This window comes from Leptonychotes weddellii, unplaced genomic scaffold (assembly GCF_054177405.1).
Source record: "Leptonychotes weddellii isolate Sample4059 unplaced genomic scaffold, ASM5417740v2 HiC_scaffold_3170, whole genome shotgun sequence".
NCBI classification, from domain to species: Eukaryota; Metazoa; Chordata; class Mammalia; order Carnivora; family Phocidae; genus Leptonychotes; species Leptonychotes weddellii.
In genome coordinates this window covers 1-12,817 of record NW_027914481.1, presented here as the reverse complement: position 1 = coordinate 12,817, position 12,817 = coordinate 1, and the positions used below count along the sequence as shown (strand labels likewise).

Below are 12,817 nucleotides of genomic sequence, written 5' to 3'. Positions count from 1 at the left end.
CACCACTCCAGCAACCCTCAGTTTGTTTCCTGAGATTAAGAATTCCTCATATCAGTGAGGTCATATGATACATGTCTTTCTCTGATTGACTTATTTCACTCAGCATAACACCTTCCAGTTCCATCCACGTCATTGCAAATGGCAAGATTTCATTCCTTTTGATGGCTGCATAATATTCCATTGTATATATATATCACATCTTCTTTATCCATTCACCTGTCAGTGGACATCTGGGCTCTTTCCATAGTTTGGCTATTGTGGACATTGTTGCTATAAACATTGGGGTGCAGGTGCCCCTTCAGATCCCTACATTTGTATCTTTGGGGTAAATACCCAGTAGTGCAATTGCTGGATCGTATGGTAGCTCTATTTTCAACTTTTTGAAGAACCTCCAAAAAATATGGAATGCTTCACTAATTTGCATGTCATCCTTGCACAGGGGCCATGCTAATCTTCTCTGTATTGTTCCAATTTTAGTATATGTGCTGCCGAAGAGAGCACTTCGTTGGCTATTTTGCTGCTTTTGCATTTTCATATAAATGCTTGTCAGTTTACACACACACACACACACACACACACACACACACACACCTCCCTGTTGGGATTTTGATCAAACTGAATTGACTTTGTAGATCAATAAGGAGAATTTTGACATTTGAATAATATTGAGTCTTCTGGTCCATGGACATGGTACATTTCTCATTTTACTTAGGTCTTCTTTAACTAGTTTCAGTAATACTTTGTGGTTTCAGTGCCTTGCACATCTTTTGTTAGATTTATTTCTAGACATTTGAGTTTTCATATTATTGTAAATAGTAGGATTTTTCAAATTTTATTTTTCAGTTGGTTTTGCTAGAATGTAGAAATACAATTTGTTTTCATCATCCAGCAACCATGCCCAATTTACATGTTTATTCTAATTGTAATTCTTTAGAATTTCCCATGTATATAATTATTCTGATTTTCATTTCTGCCACTATCATGAATATGTTTCTTCTTCAATTATTTCTTCCACAGTAGACCTCTACTTTTTTATGTTTAGTAAAAATGCTGATCATTTCCTGGTTGACATACATTTCTTTTGATGGTTAGACAAACAAACAAAAAGATTCCACTGTGGTTCACTGAAGTTATTGGGCACTTTGTTGCCATATCCAATTGAATCCAGAATATAACAATTTAGTGAGAAAAGCAAAGAATGACTCAGACAAGAATTTGTTTAATTCAACCATAAACTTCCCATATACATCAAAGCTCAAGATATCTCTTTTCTGGCTTGGGTTTCCTGAGTCCCATGTTATCTTTCTTAAAGTATTTCCCATGAAGTTCATCTTTAGTCACGGATTTATCTGCCAATTCTAAGAAAAAATTATATTTTCTCACTCCATTCTCTCCTCTTCCAGCAACACAATATGTATTAGCTACTTCCTCTAGTATGTGTTAATATTAACAAGACGTTCAACTTTTCTAGTCCTTTCCACAGTGACATAATCCTTTATAGCCGCTAATTCTTTTTTTATTAAGGCCAAAGGATTTGATTAACTCTAGTCTCTTCAGATAATAATTACATCCTGATAGCTTGATAGCCTTGTATGTAAACTATTTTGAATGTCAAGTTAGAGGAAATATTTTGTATTGTGTTATCAAGAAAATCCAGATGACATCATTTTCACAGTAGACTTCGGCTTAGTTATGGTTTAAAAATTACTCTTGTGAAGAACTGCAAAACGTATATATACACATATTCTTTTAGTTGGAACACCAGCTTAGTAATTCTAAGATTATCCTGCCACTGAGCTAGGATTAACATCAAGGACCTTACTTGGTCTGTGCCTTGTGTAAAGTTAGTGTTTAGTAAATATGTTTTGATTCATTTGAAGAAAGATGTCATTCCAGAACCAGTCAAGTGTTCTTCATAAATTCAAGGGGATCCTCTTTTCTACTATGTCTTCAGAAGAACTTCTAAATTCCCTGGATCTTTTCAATGCAAGAGAAGATGATGTGTTTCTGGTGTCCTATCCAAAATCTGGTAAAGTTTATTTTAATGTATTTTTAAATGTATAAGTACATTTTAAAATGTGTGAAATGTAAGAAATAAGACGTATAATATTCTACGATATAGAAATATAATAATATAATAATGTAATATACTACTCTATAGAAATATAATAACAATTTTTATAAAACATTTATTTTTCAGAATTTATCCATAGGAAATTTAAGTATCATAAATGCTTATTTTAATGAAAAAGTTTGACATTAGAAAGCTGAAAACTGTGTTTCAAGAAAATTCAACTGGAGGAATTAGAGCTTTTACTCCAGTCTTGTTTCTCTTTTATTCATTAAAGTATACAGATGTTGATGTACATAATAAGCATAATATCTGTAACATTATAAAGTTCTCTTCATACTTGCACCAGGCATGGCAATAAGCAATATTTGTTCAATTCATACTTTATGATTGATTTATAAATGAATACTTCTTTTTTCCCGGGCTAATCAAAAAAACATAAGTATTTTTAGTGTTCAATTTTTTTTAAGATTTTATTTATTTATTTGAGAGTGAGAGATAGAGCAGGAGCAGCGGGGGAGGAGCAGAGGGAGAGGGAGAAGCAGACTCCCCACTGATGCGGGACTCTATCCCAGGATGCTGAGATCATGATCTGAGCCGAAGGCACACTCTTAACTGACTGAGCCACCCAGGCGCCCCTTTAGTGTTCAATTTTATGCCTTCTTATGCAAAGTTTATTTCCACATATAGTTATACACTCATGAAAGGACCATTATGAATAATGTCATTCTGGGGATAATCTAAATTAATTATAGATTCTTTTTAATTTTGAGAGGTGGCCAGGATATATAATATCCAACTGCCTGCTGTGATTTCCAGAAGAGTGGACATGTGTGAATGGGCATATGCTTGCTAGCATGATTCAGTAACTAAGAGCTTAGCCCCTTCAAATCGTGTTTACATTTTAGTCCCTTTATCTGATTGTGAGTCAGGCCCAAAAGGCCATCCCCATTAAAAGACACGGAGTTCATAGAGATCTTCCAGGGTGTTTTTTGAGAATAAATATAAATCACATACGTAATTCTTCTATTGGAAAATGGTGTTGCAAATGGAAATTAAATGATTGTTTCCAGAATACCTCAGTATTCTCTCTATGTAGTAGGTTGCTCTGCGAATAAATACACCTTACCCTAAATTGATATGTTAGTTCAGAAAGTAATTTATGATACTTTTAAGGTTCTCTGAGCAGGTGGCTAGTTTATACCATATATAAGCAACCATATATAAAGCTTCCACTGCACATATTGATGCCTATAAATTGATATCACCCACCAGCTCTGGAGGTCCCCTGAATATAGCCCAAAACTGTATTCTCTCTTCTTCACCAGAATAAATCAATACATCTTGTGAACATAATAGAAATGTCATTACAATATTAGTCATGTTTATATGAATATTATAAATAGTTGACTTATGAGCATTATAATTTAAAATAGTCTTAAATTTAAAACATCATGCAAATGAGAGCACTGTTTAAATATTTATTCAGCTATAAATTAGTGAATATTGTTAACAAATTTTGAATTGGAATTACAAATGAGATCAATGGAAAGGAAATAGGCCTGATTAAAACATTTTAGGAGCATTGCTTTCAAATCAGCAAAGCATCGTCCCCATCCAAACTTCTACTGCCCTGCTCCAGTTTACTATTGTCTACAACACTGGAGCATACCCACATTTGCTTTATGTATTCCTTCTAGACTTCATGGTAGCATAGGATTGTATCTTTACGCTGTTTGAATATAGCATTTGTTCATTGTTCAAGTGCTTTGTTTGCACGCCTACTCTATGTTTGCACACAAACAAAAATTAGATCCAGTGGCTATCTTCCAGGGGGAAATGGGGAGGTACACATAAATACAAGCAATAGCAACTAGACTCTGGTGTGTGCTACTTGGGAGGGACAGAAAGGGTAAACAATTATGCCATGGGAGTGGGAACTCAGAAGACAATTTATAAAAGAGCAAGATGCATGAGCTTGCAGGACCAGTGGGAACTGTGTATGGAAAGATCTGTGTATTTGTGAATTGGAGAAGGTGTTAGAGGTGAGTATAGCACAGAAGAGTATTTCAAGCTGAGGAAACAGCATGACAGTTCTCAGTCCCTTCATGTGATTCTTCCTGTAAAATGAATTAACATCTCTAGCATTTCAACGAGTGTCTCAGGTTTCAATGGGTGTCAAGCGGTTATAATAACTATTTATAATAAAATTAATGCACTCCTTGCTATTATAACCTCATGCTAATTTTCTATATTTATTTCATCAAGAATTTCGTTTAATTTAAAAAATGCATTTTGTTTTATTTTTATGTGAAGGTACTCACTGGATTGCAGAGGTCATTGGGAACATTCCCAGTGCTCGAATTAGTCTAATGTCTCCTATCGAGTTGGGAGATATTTCTAAATTTGACGAGCTAAAAATGAACCGTAAGAGAAGAGTTATTCCCACTATTTGAGCTACAACCTGCTACCAGCGAATATCAAACAAAAACAATGCAAGGTGAGTTCAGTGGTTAAGGGCAAAGGCTTGGGAGGACCAGAAAACCGGGCTTGAGTTCTTGCTCTGCCACTCTCAATCTGTGTGACCTTGACAAATTGCTGATGCTCTCTGAGCCTTGGTTTCCTCATTTGATACAGAAACAACAAGATCCATCGAATACAATGTGGCAAAGATTAAGCTATGTTTTATAAACACATTACAACAAAGACAAGAATAGATGTTTTTCCTTTCATTGGCAAAGAAACTGAAGCTCAGAATGGATAGGGGGCTTCTTAAAACAACCACAGTAAAGACAGAACCTTAAGGTATAATCCTAAACAGAAGTGAGACTCTCTGGTTGCACCTGGTTTCCCAAGATGATGACCTCTTCTCTGTTTCCCCTTGCCTAGCCCTCAGAGCTTAGGGGCTACTCGAACATTCCCTGCTCCAGTAGGCCTGTCAGATGGTCAATTCCTCTTGCCATCTTTCCCTACTGGCCCTCAACCCTACTTAGCCTCCTATGTTTTCTTCCTAATTTTGCCTCCCTGCCTTTTTTTCTGCTTCCAAACTCTCTTACATGAAATGTCTGCTCATTTCATGATATTTAGTTAACATTTAATTTTCTTTTCTCAGGGTACTATTCTGCCTCCTCTTCATATCTTTCAACCATCCCCTAATATTTCTTAGAATATTGTATGTGTGTGTTCACTGAGTATCACTGACATACAACATTGTATTAGTTTCGGATGTATCACTTAACGACTCAATATTAGTATATATTGTGAAATGACCTCCACAATAAGTCTACTTAACATGTCGCTACACATAACTACAAAATACTTCTTTTAACCTCTTTTGTCAAAATATGTATTAATGTATTAGTAGTTTGCATTGTCTTTCCCAGGGGATGATACCGACATGTAACATTGGGTATTCTCCAAAGGCCCTAAAGCATGCTTCTGTCTACCAAAACGAACAGACAAAAAACTCCAATTGGATGGCTAAGGCTTCACATTCTGCCACTTTATCCCTTTTTGTTAAGACAGGGAGTGGATTTTTAAACCGCTTTCAGAGCCTTGGGGTTCTGCGAATCTGCTCAGGATGCAGAGAGCAGTTAGAGAAAGCCTGAAGTGTTGAGTTACTCCATAATTTTCTCTTGAGAGGAAGAGAGGATAATGGGGGCAGAACAGGGGGTTAACGTGGCTTTTCACTTCTGAGCACAGTGGCCTTTTCACATCTCTCAAGAGGAACAGGTGCTCTTCATGTGGGTCACACACACAACTCCTGGACTATGAACATCGTACAGAAAGATAGTTATGTATTAAACATGACTCAGTTAACGCTTTCTTACCTACGTAACATGTATCCACCTGATTATCGATTTAAGAGTAAGTGGAACATCTGGTCCTCATGCAACACTGACTTGATCAAAGATAGTCCTATTATATCCAGCTCCTCGCACTGGTTTCCTGAGGTTTTTTTTATATGCTCTTACTGCACTCCATACGTCCTTATTATAACCTTCATGACACTGCATTCCCTTACCTGTTTTGAGAGAGCTGGTAACATTTCTGTCTTGCTCGTCAGATTTCTCAGACCTGGAACATTCCACTCTGCCTGGTCTGCAGTAGGTACTAAACAAAAATGTATTAAATTGAATCTGATTGCAAGGGCAGTGTTTGCGTAAATTGGGAAGGTGGCTCAGATTCCCTACTCTGGGGGATGCAATTATAGAAAGTGAAATTCCAAAACATCATTCTTCCTATAAATAAGAGTAGGCAATTTACAAGAAATCTTAGTGTATTTAAATCATGTGTTATACCATTAAAATTATTTAAATTGTATTATGTTAAGATATCTCATATTACAAAAGTAATCTTGTCCTCCAAATGAATAGACAGTTTCTCGAATACACTGCTAAAGAGATAGAGCCACATTTAGGGCCTGAATTGAAAAAGTGTGGTCGGTAGGCTGGCTGTACCGACCTCACCTGGGAGCTTGTTAGAAATGCAGAAAGCTAGGCCTTATCCTGGACCCCTTGCATCAGAATCTGCATTTTAGCAAGATCCCAGGTGATTCTTGTGCGCATTAACTTTTGAGAAACACTGGCCTGAGTCTGTGCTTGATAATCAGTATAAGCTGCCAAAAAATCGTGGCATGTACAGGTTAAGTCCGGTTGCTTTTTTTTAAGAACATGTTTTGTGTGGGGGCTGTTTCCATCTAAAAATAAACTGATTTTTTTTTTTAACAGATTATCTACATCGTTAGGAATCCAAAAGATACGGCTGTTTCTTTATTCCACTACTACAGAGATAACCCGAATCTCCCTGGCATTGAAACCTGGTCTGCATTTTTCGAGCTTTTCCTAAGAGGAGATGGTAAATATAACAATGATTTCTATTCATCATATACAGTTCCCCTCCAAATGAAAGCATTTTCCAAAAGTTTAACTGGATCCTAACGGCCCACTTTCAGAAATACATTTGAATAGATCTTTTTTTTTTTTTTTTTTTTACTTCTAAGCCATTCTTTCTCACTTTGCTTCTTCACAGACTTTCTTATCACCTGTAGATAGTACAGATTTGCAATTACTTATTGAGCTGGTTGCAGTGTTTTTAAAACAGAGATTAATTCCGATCAAGCATCACTTTTTTTTCATGTAATATCAGTTTTGTCAGTGAAATAATTATGCATTGATTGGAGTAGAGGAGGATGCATTGAAACCTACACAGGCAGCCTGAAATATGTCTTATGTAGGCCTAAATGGAAAATAAGACAAGACCAACAAACAATACACACACACACACACACACACACACACAAACACACACACACATTCTCCCTCCCCCTCCCCCAAAAAAGGGGAAAAAAATTCCCCAAATAAAAGAAATGAAAGAATTAGCCATCCTCACACTTGGTCTGTAGCAATGAACAAAAAGGAATTTCTCCTGAAAATACCAAAATGATACATCATTTGATTGAGCTGTGCAGCGCACGCATATTGATCCTGCATAACCATGCATGACCTTTGAATTTATTACTTGTTCCCTGACTCACTGGTACCTGGAGCACTTAAAAACAAAAACGAAAAACAGTTCTCAAACCTGAGTTCCCAAGCCTTTCATTAAACAAAAATAATGTACCGAGACGATGCAGAATTTAGAAGAGGCATGATTTAGAAACGGGATCTTATCTCTTACAGGGGTTAGAGGTAGACCTGCTTAATTGTTAGTTTCACTATTTCACTTGCAAATGATTAAGCTTTTACTTGTTACTTTCAGAGAGGCCACAGCAAGTATAACCTTAACAGGACAGTATTGAGAACTCGCTAGCAACAGACTTTAACACTTTCTTTTGCCGTATTCCCTATGGAAAAATATGCTATGCTCATAATATTTCAGCTCCTCTTTTACAAACATTTAGTAGAGTCATAAACTTTCGGGGATGACAGGTCTATTAAAGGTCAGCTGGTTAAAATCCCCCACCTGATGTTTGAACCACCTTTATAACATTCCCAAGAATTGGACCGGCTAGACTTGAACTTCTTAACTTTGACAACAGGTTCACACCCCAGCTCCTGCCCCCAAACGACACATTCCATCTCGGTACTGCTAAGATGTTAAAAACAAAAAACAAAAAACAACTTACTATGTGATATGGACACTTAGCTAAGAGCTATGCAAACACGATCTCATATCATCCTCAGTAGAGCACACGAGCTAGATGTTATCCTCATTTTACAGGTGAGGAAAGTGCAGACGCTGGCAGGCCAAATAACTTGCATAACTCATAAGGAGCCAAGGTTTAAATTCAGGTGTCAGCTCCACAATCTTTGCTGTTAGCACCATGGCATAACTGGTCCAGCAAAAAGCTAATGCCTCTTCCACATGATGGTCTTCTAAATATTTGAAGATGGTTAGCATGCCTCACTCTGCCTCAATTCCATTTTTGGAACGAACCAAGTTTAAATACATAAATTATTTTAAAAAAACAGATCTTGAGTCTGCTTTTCCTCAGGAAAAGCCATGTTCGTCTCCAATTATTACACACTGGGATTCACTACCCCTCCCACTGCTGCATGAGCTCTCATTTGGCTACATCTCTATTGTGTTGCAGTGCCCAGAAGACAAAAAACATCCTCTGGGTATGGTCTGACTAGGGCAGGGTAAAGCAGGCCTGTTAGTGCTCCTGTTCTAGAAGTTATTTTTCTATGAATGTAGTCACAAAAAGGGCAACTCAGTCCACAGGCAGGGAAGCAAACTATCTGTCATAGGGAATTCACCACCCCATTATCTGATGTCATAGCAGAGTATCTGGGAACGGCAGTTAGTTGGAGAAAATATTCCAGATGATTCTTTTATACCTTCTTAGGTGTGTTAATAGATTTGTAATTGCAAAGGGATCTGCTGTGTATTACACAATCAGGTAATCTAGCCTGGGCAAACCCTGCTGACACCGGGAGTAATCAGTGAATTGCTAAAGCTTTTTAAAATTTACTTGAGTGGGAACAGTATTTATAAGATAAGGTTGTTTGTTCTCCTGTCAAAGGTAGTTGACTATTTCAGGGATGTTCTTCAGTGACTTTTTGAAGAGAGGATTTTTTTCTCTTGCCAACGACAACATGAAAAACAGGCTATGGAGACAGAAGAAGTGGGATCAAGTCTTAACTATAACTTATACCCTCTGTGACTGTGGGCAAATTGCTTAACCATTCTGAGGCCCAAACTTGGATTTTGTAGGTCTATTTAGATGTTCAAATGCAGTCATGACTAGAAATTTATTGTAGAAATCTACTCATTCTATTGGACATAGACTTTTAAAGACAGGCAAAGACTTTTAAATAGTTTCACTTTAGGGTGGAAAGGTTACAAGGAGGTATTTATCTAGAAAAATTATTTTACAACTGAGGCATCATGAGATCCTGTACCTATTTCCAAACCATAAATATATACACATTATATGAGGAGGCCGTACCATAAAGACATAGATAGCTACACATTTGTCTAATCATCTAATTTACCTTTCTGACAGTTTACAAATACATTTTAGGTTTTTAAATTAAATAGTAACTAGAAACTGTGTTCTGGCAATATCCCGACAGATTAATATCTCAATGAAATAATATCGTGGCATCATAATTTTTTTTTTTTTCTGCTAGCCCTTTCTCCAGTCTTATATGAGAACTCCATATTTCCTAGGCACTTCATCCTGGCGAATTTCAGCACAATCATCAGAGTGCTTTCTAGAAAATAGCAATTAAGATATTCGTTGAAACTGGATAGGAGTGGGGCAGAGGGTTTGCAGGAAGTGTGGGAGGTTTGAAATTGCTGATGTGGAGAATAGGAGAATGTGTTAATGCAGGACAAATAGGTTTGCCAGGCAACCTCGGGACCCTTGAGGCTGGAAAAATGAATTGGCAGTGGTGTCAATATAGAGTTGTATAAATTTCTTCACCAGAACTCAGTAGCACTGGGCAAGAAGAAAACAAGGTAAAGTGTTTTGATTGAATCCTGAGTGTTTTTTCAGGTGATTGAAATAAACAATAAGGGAGCAAGGAAGTTGAAGGTTTTGCCCAGAAAACAGGTGCGGAGATGAACAAGGGGAAGAAAATGAAGATTAAAAAAGACACAAATGGTCCAAGTAGGGTATTTGCAGAAGCTGTCCATCAAAGTGTTGGCAGCAAGACCTGAGCTGCCCCAGGAGGTTGTGCTCTAAGATCAGAGATTTCCGTGACTGCAGGGGACAGATCAGAAAGCCCATTTCTGACAGAGATAAGGCTAGGAAGAGTGATATATTCAAAGGACACGAGTCTTAAAGGAGCCTGGATTATCTCGGAGGGAGTTCTGGAAGTTGATAGGAAGCAGTGAGATTGCTGATGCACAATCCAGACCCTAAGGCACTTGGGTTGGTTGAGAAAGAGCAACTTCTGTTCAGGGGCATTTCAGGGGGAGCAAGTAATTCTGGATAACAAACAGAAGGAGGGCCATCTAGGAGGTGGTAGAAAATTCTGTCATTGAGTGAAGGTTGCAGAGAAAAGCATTTCCCAGAAAAGAAAGGTTTTAAGTCTCTGTTTTGGAAGCTGTATTTTCTTTAAAGCCATAGGTCTGGTTAATTAAAAAATTAACCCAAAGTATAATTCTCTACTTGGGTAAGAAAGACCCAGGCAGCCTATTTCTTTAGATTCTTTTGTCTTTTTGGAACAAGACGGAGTATAAATTATTAGTTAATAAGAGAATAGCTGGCTCTCAAATGATGATCAAATGATGATCAGGTTATGATCCAAAAGATTATTCTGAAATCTATTTGGGGTATGTTGGAATGCATTTCCTGAAGCAAAGCCACAATGGGCCGACTCATTCACACCTAACCACCGGCTGTGACTCTGTGACTCAGGGCCTCTTTCTCAGCCCAGCCACGGGGGGGCACAGAAGTCTGGGCTTCCTGACAGTATCAAGGGCTTCTATTGCATCAGCAACTCTGGGTGGTGATATTATCCACCGGGGCTGGGCTGGACTGCCGCTGCCCAGGGGAGGTGGTGATTGTGAGCCTCACTTGAGGCAATAGACTAGTTCGCTGCCTAAATTCCTAGGAGAGAAAATCAGTGCTCTTTGCCACCAGGTGTTTGTTCCTGGGAGCAGACTGTCTGTTCTTAGGTCAACTCCTTATCACTGATAGGTAATTTGGGTCATTCCAAGATAAAGTATTATGTAAGTCACTGAACTGGCAGTGAGAATGCTGGGAACTGGAGACATATCAGCGCTTCCAAACACCTGTTCTTCCTCTACAGCCGTCTGGGTCCACCGCGGGGGGGGGGGGGGGCAAACCGGGCTCTGTGATGATGCTGTCACAGTCCCGGAAGTTCTCCGTTCACAGATGCCTTACGGTTATTGTCTCGCCCCTTACTTCCCCAGGGGCCGAAGCCGTGAACAAATGCAGTTAGTTAGGAGGAAATTATACGTCAATTTATTCAAAACGTTAATGTTCAAAAGTTATATGGCACAATGTCTGGCAGACACTAATGGCTTCATAAATGCTTATTAAATGAATCAATAGCATATCTTCAGAAAATTGCGAGTGGAGGAGCTCTTTTATAATTTGGGCATTAGCTAGTATTAAGTCTGTGGATAATAAGGATGCATGGAAAGATGTATACCCAGAATTTTAAATTACTCTGTTTTATGCTTTAGATTGTCAAGCTAATCAACTCTCTGTGGCACAAGAAGTTTCTCACTTTTTGTTTTTTATCATCATGGTTGATAATTTATTTTGCATGATAATATTTTACTTTAAGCCCTGGACATTTTTGAGATCTGTCAAATTAACAAAACAATACAAGAGATAATATCAACCACTGGTAAAGCCCTAACACTGTATTTTTCAGCCTAAGATAATGAATAGAATTCTTTTCTCTTTTCTCTCCCCCACCCCCTGCTTTTTGAGGAAATTTATTAACTTTTTATGTTGAGAACTTAGAAAAAGCATGTCATTTTACAGGAAGAGAATAATAAATTCTCAATGTTTCTCTACTTCTCCCAAGATCCAAAGTAGTTATCAGAACACAATTATTGGGAAAATGTGTATCTCTGTATTTCTGCTGTCATTCTGATGATGATAAAAAGATGTTTACCAAAATAAGAAAAAAACAACACAGCCTTATTAAAAAATACAACCATCCAGCTTCATTTCACAATATTGTATTTAGTTGAAACAGTAGTGTTTTAAGATTGAGCTCTTCTAAGGAAAACTCTTTTTAAAAAATATTTAAGATCTTATTTCATTTTTAATTATTGAGTTTTAGTAAACCTAAGTTTCTTCATAGATAATGAATGACATGGTATTAACATATGTAATTAACATTTTCTTTTTCATTTTAAACCCAGTATAGTTAACACAGCATTATATTAGTTTCAGATGTGATTCAACAATTCTTAAGTAAAAGTCTTTCACTCCAGAGTCTAATACGTGTGTGCCTTACTTTGGTGAAGTGGGAAGAACCGTGGGATGCCAAGCCATGATCTTGAATATTAACAAAATTCACTTTCCTTCTAGTTGTATATGGATCCTGGTTCGATCACGTTTTAAGCTGGGAAGAGCACAAAAATGACAAACACATTCTAATTATATTCTATGAAGAAATGAAGAAAGTAAGTCCTTCCTAACATTTCAACAATCAAAATTTAAGTCAAATTAAGTTAAAACAGAAAATCAATAAATTCTGTTTTCAGGGTTGAGGGAATGAATTCGGTGTTTTGATGAGTTACACTTTT

The 12,817-nt window shown here is 37.3% G+C and overlaps 1 long non-coding RNA gene and 1 other non-coding gene across 2 annotated transcripts; one reads left to right on the top strand and one right to left on the bottom strand.

Moving 5' to 3' along the window:
* Positions 1-394: 394 nt before the first annotated feature.
* On the bottom strand, positions 395-501 carry LOC115937938 (U6 spliceosomal RNA). Its single transcript, XR_004073154.1, has one exon. It is a non-coding gene; the product is annotated as a U6 spliceosomal RNA (small nuclear RNA).
* Positions 502-1,792: 1,291 nt separating this feature from the next.
* Positions 1,793-12,691, top strand: LOC145719146 (uncharacterized). The gene is made up of 4 exons (XR_014142205.1): positions 1,793-2,029; positions 4,388-4,571; positions 6,802-6,928; positions 12,600-12,691. It is a non-coding gene; the product is annotated as an uncharacterized LOC145719146 (long non-coding RNA).
* The last annotated feature ends 126 nt before the right edge of the window (positions 12,692-12,817 follow it).